At 29.2% G+C, this 7066-nt stretch overlaps 1 long non-coding RNA gene across 1 annotated transcript; it reads right to left on the minus strand.

Moving 5' to 3' along the window:
* Positions 1-1637: 1637 nt before the first annotated feature.
* LOC148230680 (uncharacterized) lies at positions 1638-7066 on the minus strand. Its single transcript, XR_015811077.1, has 5 exons — positions 6973-7066; positions 6850-6913; positions 2436-2504; positions 2274-2363; positions 1638-2019 (listed from the first exon to the last, which is right to left on the minus strand). It is a non-coding gene; the product is annotated as an uncharacterized LOC148230680 (long non-coding RNA).

A 7066-nucleotide genomic window follows, 5' to 3' on the forward strand; every position in this document is an offset into this window, starting at 1 on the left:
ACAGGGTCTCTTAAGTGAACACTTTTATCGCGTATCTCATCCTGGCATTTAATCAAAGATTCTAAAATATCGTTTAGAACTTTAAAACGATTCAGGACATAGCAATTTAGAATCAACCAATTGTACGTGGCTACAGTTGAAAAGAGTAAAAACGACAACATGAGTATACTGTTAAGTATATGTTGATTAAAAATATTTTTATTTATGACATACAATACGTAAATACGAGTGCAAAAAGTGTTCACTGTAAAGAAACATAATATATAATCCATCATAAACCATCTCTTATATGACAATTTTAAACCTATTTCTTCTAAAACTATCTCTAAATCAAATAGTCTTTGAAAAGCTATTATGAATTTATTTCTGTGTATTATAGCGCTAGTGACTAACAATATTTGTAAAATTGGACCGTTAATATAAAGCATACATGTTGTTGTCACGTTTCTGAATTGGCTTAAATCAATAGCATTCAGAAGATAATAATGCCTAAAATACTCAGAAACAACTGCAATGATAAACGTTGTACAAATAGAATAACTCATCCACGCTTTGCTATGAGAGATTCCATTTTTATTGATTGTAAACGGATAAATACACATTAATTGACATAGTGTAGTGTAAATTGCAAAGGTTTTGTGCAATCTATCCATTATTATATAGATGTTAACGAACAACGAAATCGTATGAATTAGATACAAATGGAATAATAAAAACCACTGATTTTATCTACCATTAGATTATGTACGTAAATAATAAATAACGAAATTAAATTTATTAAACAGTCCAAAAGTATTAGTCCAATATACACATTTATAAATTACTTCAGTATATGTATATTTAAATTTGTATTAAATATATAATAAATTTAATGAAACATCATAGACGTCTCAGACTGCAACCCTGAGGTTACGGGTTCGAGCCCCTGCAGCGGCATTTACATTTTATTTATAAAAAGCAAGAACAAAAAGAGAACATCGCTTTTATCGTATACTTTTTATTTGGCTGATACACTGGCAAATATTTTTATATATTGATTCAAACACTTTTTAGATTCTGGCATCTTTATGCTTCCTCTACACTCTCTGGAAGTTACCGAACCAAAGGTCTACCGAATATGGTCGAGGTCGCCGAGACATTAGAGCGGGCAGACCCGAGCTCGACCGAAGTAGCCCCGAATTAACACATTCTATTTTCCGTCCTTGCCCAACCATGGCCTACTTCCAGAGAGTGTGGAGGAAGCATTAAACTTACGTTAGATAATAAAATTATTTTTTCTGCACAAAAATAAAAATCAATTAAGAGCTAAATATCATAAAGTAAAAACTAATCATGAGAATAAATTACATGGAATGTATCATATACCCGCTCACGTCATAACGTCTATGTTATAAATTAAAGTCAATATGGTTATTATGTATTTTATTGAACACACTTAAAATATATAAAATGCAACGTAGTAAATACATACATATACATATACTAATTTATAGATAATTATAATAGTAATAAATATATAATTGCGAGTAGTACAAACATAAGCATCAGACATATGTTTATTTTCTACATATAAAAATTAATTAAATTTAAAAAATCAAACGAGCTTTAAAATGTAATTTTCTTGCAGCTAACTTCATGCGTTTTAACACGTATAAACGTGTTTACATATATAATAATAAATTAATATATCTCAAAATTAATCTTGGTAATTCAAAAATATGATATTTTTCGAGTTAAACTACTGATACTGTTCAACGAGAATTTTTTTGTTTTCTTGCCGTAATGAAATTTTTATTCAAATTAGGGACATTATACTAATTAGTTGTGCATCGATTATTTATTTTTCAATATATAATTACATGCTAATTATATAAATAAGTTTTTTAATACATATTTTTTGTCCTCCATATTCTACGGCGTGGTTCCTAGTATATTTTAGAGTTTCTTTAATGATGTCATTGATGTTGTCATACTATATTGAATTAATATTGTTACAAAGGTAAAAATACTCCCAGTGTTCTGAAACATATAAATAAACATCAAGATTCTATACACAATTTTTATTCTCAGTTTTAAAATACTGTATTAAAAAATTAAAAATATTTGCTCTAAAGAAAACAAACTACACTATTTGTATTTGCGTTAAATATAATTGTAATAATTTTTAACTTGAGTGAAAATAAATTAAAGTAAGCTGTGGAAGCGGCGCTTTTGCCGCTTTTATGTATGCGCCGCCAAGAAAAGCTTTGTAATACATATTTAATTTAACTTACATGTGCAAATTGTGCCATATCCATAGGAAATAAATCACAAATATATATTTTTATTCTTTGCTGTAATAATTGCAAGGAGTATATTTTAAGCTGAAATAAAAAAAATGTATGTCAAAATTAATTCTATACTGAGATTTAACCATGATATTGCTACATAATTACTTTTTGTAATATCTTTTTGTTTTTAATTCTTAACATTAATCTACTTAGATTAAATCCAACTTTTTCAGACTGAAATCATAAAAAATAATATTATATAATATTTATATTTTTCATCATAAACATCTGTTGTTAAAGTAACCTGTAAAGATATTTCAGTGGATATATAAAATAAAAAAGCAGTAAAAATAATAGCTATTACATTTTTATACCCAACGGATAACCACATAAACCAACTTTTATAGGAATATTCAATTTCTTCATATAGTATAAAAATATCTGTCACCATATTAAGTAGATAAAGTGATACTTTAATAAGCAACGGAAACCCATAAATGCATACATATACATTAACAAAATCACGCAAATAACTTTGAAGTCTACAAACAATGTATACAATCTCGACCTTTCTTTCTTCACTTGCGTTAAAAAACTCTACAGGGTCTCTTAACTGAACACTTTTATCACGTATCATATCCTGGGATTTAATCAAAGATTCTAAAATATCGTTGAGGGCTTTAAACCGATTCAGCACATACCAATTCATAACCAACCAATTTGATAGGGTTATCATTGAAAAAAGTAAAAACGAAAACATGAGTATACTGTAAAATATGGTTTGATTAAAAATATTTTTATTCGTGGCATAAAGTATAAATATCCGAGTGCTAAAACTGGCGATAATAATGAATAATATTATATAATCCATTTTAAACCACTTCTTATATGACAATTTTATACCTATATCTTCTAAGACTATTTCTAAATCTAATAGTCTCTGAACTGCTTCTATAAATTTGTGTCTGTGTATTATAGCGCTGGTGACTAGCAATATTTGTAAAATTGGACCGTCAAAATAAATCATACATAATGTTATTACATTTCTGAATTGGCCCAAATCAATATTTTTCAGAAAATAATTTTGCCTAATATACTCAGAAAGGATTATGATGGCAATCGTTGTACAAATAGAATACATCATCCATGATTTGCTTGAAGAGATTCCATTTTTATTAATTTTAAACGGATAAATACACATTAATTGACATATTGTAGTGTTAATTGAAAAGGTTTTGTGCAATCTATCCATTTTTATGTACTAGATGTTAACAAGCAAAGAAATCGTATGAATTAGATACAATTAGACCAATTAATTTACTGATTTTATCTACTATGCTACTATTATGTATGTTAATAATGAATGACAAAATTACATTTATTAAGCGTTCCAAAAGTATCTATCCCAGTATAGTTAGTTTCATGTAAAACATCTAGAATAAATATCAAATATACTTTTGAGTAAAATGCGAACAAATTTAATATATATTTATTTATTCATTTATTGTAGAAGCGTTAGTCTAATACGTCACAACGGGGTAAACACAATCAAATTGTGAGACACCATACTGAAATCAATCTGTAAATTAGTGGTATGCTGACATATAAAAGTTACCTATTAATTATAAATTACAATTTCAGCTTACAATCAATAGATGTCACTATGCATAACCTATCTTGATTTAATTTTAATTATTCATCGGTGAGATTAAGAAAATCTAGGAAAACCTAATATGTGATGATTAATTGGAATTAAAAATACATATATACAAATCATTAATTCTGGTCTTCCAGACACGATAAAAATTAAGAAGCACTAGGGTTCATATGGGATTCGAACCAAAGTGTTTCGGGTATTAGTCACCAACTATACCACTAGTTTATTATGCTGGTTAAATATTTTATTATTACTGTAGCAAATGAAGCCATTTTCAATGGTGAATGAATTTTAGTATTAATAAAATGATTAGCTACTGCACGCGGTTGTTCCAGGACCCAAACCTAGAAATTATCAAGAATAGAAGGATTGTCCACAGCACCCTTTAGTAATATATAAATATGCCTGGCAATGTATAACAGAATATCATAATTCAAAAGTTATAATAGAATGGCGTTGAAATACAGGAGAGGATAATAACTGGATTTATATAAAGGTATCTTAGATTTTCTCAATCATAAGATCATATTTGGCCTCACAGAAGTTCTAAATTAAAGATCCTGATTCAAGATTGCTATGGACTAAAGTGTTATAAAGGATGCGAAGCACCAATGGATTATCAAAGTAAAAAGCCTTCTTTATAACAATGTCGAGTATCCTAGAAGATTTGTTACAAGTTTATTGAAATGTAAAGAGAACTTCCACTTTCTCTAGCTTAGATAATATTCATCAAAGTAATAACAAAACACCGCAGGCAATAATAATAATAATGATCCAGAAAGCGACACGACGTGGCACTTTCCGATGCTGAAAGATAAACTATTGTCAGCAGCCCATCTCCAGAAGTAATATTGTCAGCAGCTCATCTCCAGAATAATAGAAACCACACTGGTCGCAGATTAGAACACTGTGGAATTCCAGAAATGATAAGATACTCATTTTATAGATAGCCACCATAATTCACACACTGATAGGGATCCCTTAAATACTAACCTAATAACCAAGTTGTGTTATTAGAAAATATGAAGTTGGAGAGTTTTCACAGAAAAATGCCATGACAAATCAATTCACTTGAACTCTTGTATCAAGAGACTTACTCATCATCGTGGAACGAAAACCATGTTGTTGTTCTATCAAAATTTGCTGACAATAATCGTAAATATATTTTTGAAAAATAATTTCAATTAATTTAACTAATGTTTGAAATATCACCCTATTTATAAATCGGTGTGACTTTCATAGATAAAGAAACGACGATGTTTTAAGAGATAGATCAAATATGAGCTTTAGAGAAGCATTGAAGCTGATTTTACAACCTTCTAACATGTCTGGTTCAGAACCCGGCTTCAACTTACCAAAGACATATTTTAAATCCAAAAGTTCTACTTTCTTGATAGCAATGCGGAGGGTCAAGGATGAGAAATCAGATGAGATTTATCAAACACTGATCTAGTGAACAATCAAATGCTATACAATAATAACCGATTACGGGTTCAATGTATATTTTATAAGGTATCTACATTTGAAATAATATTTATTTTTAGAGGACTTTGTTTATATGTTGTCCTCTGCGCTACATTTCTGCATACATAAAAATAACATGTCAGATCAGATATTCTTTATATGAATCCCATAAAGATCCTTCTGTTTATTATGTAGATCCTCGACCTATGTGCATATCAAGTTATTTGAAGGCATTATCTTATGTAAGATCTTCATTGTTTAACTTTGCGGGTGGGGACTTTTCTCTCTTAGTAGTGAATGTTATTTTAGCTAATGTGGTCTGGTTGACTGACATTTTTTAAATATTTTCAAGTAAGGCAAGTAGAGCTGTATCAAAATGTGGTCATTGTGATGTCTATGTAGTATGAAAATCAGCAGTGTATATTAAATATAGGTTTGGTCCCATGACATGAATTTCAAAATTCATTGGACAAGGTGATGTTTGTTCCTCTTACAGATGACATAGAAGTATATATTTTCTATGTAAGACTTTAGGATCAGATAGTAATTATATGGAAGGTTATTTTTATATTTGTAGGGTAAATAATCCTTCCATAACTTTTTAAACATTTTTTGACACCATAAAACAGCTGTTCATCTTTATTTTTCATCTATATTATAATCATTTATGTTAGTATACACAACATTGCTGCTATAAAGCAAATTTATGATCAGGAATTAGTCTGTTTTCACGCAAAAATGATATCAGTCTACACAAAAGCAAGGTTTCAGATAATATTGCTAGCAAACAATGGGACTTACTCTCTGGAGAGCGACCTGGTGTATGTATGAGAATTATTTAATCCACCTTCCAACGATATAGAAAATATTACAGTTTAAGTACAATGTTGAAAATTAATATAATTAACCATATAGTTTTTATATATGTAATTTAAAGAAGAAAATGTAAAAGTTGTCTGACTCTATAAGATTGGTTTTATAGATGTTTATTTAGCTCGTTATCCACAATAGGGAATGACACAAGTAGGGCTGTATCGTGGAGACCAAGACCACACAAGCAACAGCACACTAATTGCTATAAAATAAACCTATATCTGAAAATGGAATACAAAGAACAAATAACCAAGAAGTCCTGCACATACAAATGTACATTTTAGATATTATTGGTATATAGGTCTGAGTACAGACTTATTATACAATAATAGTTACTATTTTTTAGCATTGTGGTAATTGGATACATTCCTTCTGTATGTTACAATCCTGCATATTAGACGTTTAGTATAAGTAACAAACCCCAATACATTCTGAGAACAACAAAATTTTTCCATCATTTAAATGTTAGTAGTATGCGATTACCGAAGCCGTTGAATTTCTCCATAGAAAAATAATTATATGCATTAAGTAGACATAATTTTATGTTAAATATGTAAAATGAATATTAATATATGAAGAATTTACCTTCTGGGTATACAAGATGGAACTGTATGTATGTGATGAGATAAGTCAATATCAGAAGGAATGCCTGTAATAAAATTGTACTAAAAATTATGAAAAATGTTTAATTTAAGGCCGCTATCTCACAGCGTCTCCAGATGCAATGTATGGACGACTTAGACTTGGCGACGTCGCGAAGCCACCGCCAGGTCAGATACACCCATACAATTGTATACATTGC

This window comes from Plectrocnemia conspersa, unplaced genomic scaffold, assembly GCF_051122295.1.
Source record: "Plectrocnemia conspersa isolate PC_06_02 unplaced genomic scaffold, ASM5112229v1 ptg000010l, whole genome shotgun sequence".
Classification (NCBI taxonomy): domain Eukaryota; kingdom Metazoa; phylum Arthropoda; class Insecta; order Trichoptera; family Polycentropodidae; genus Plectrocnemia; species Plectrocnemia conspersa.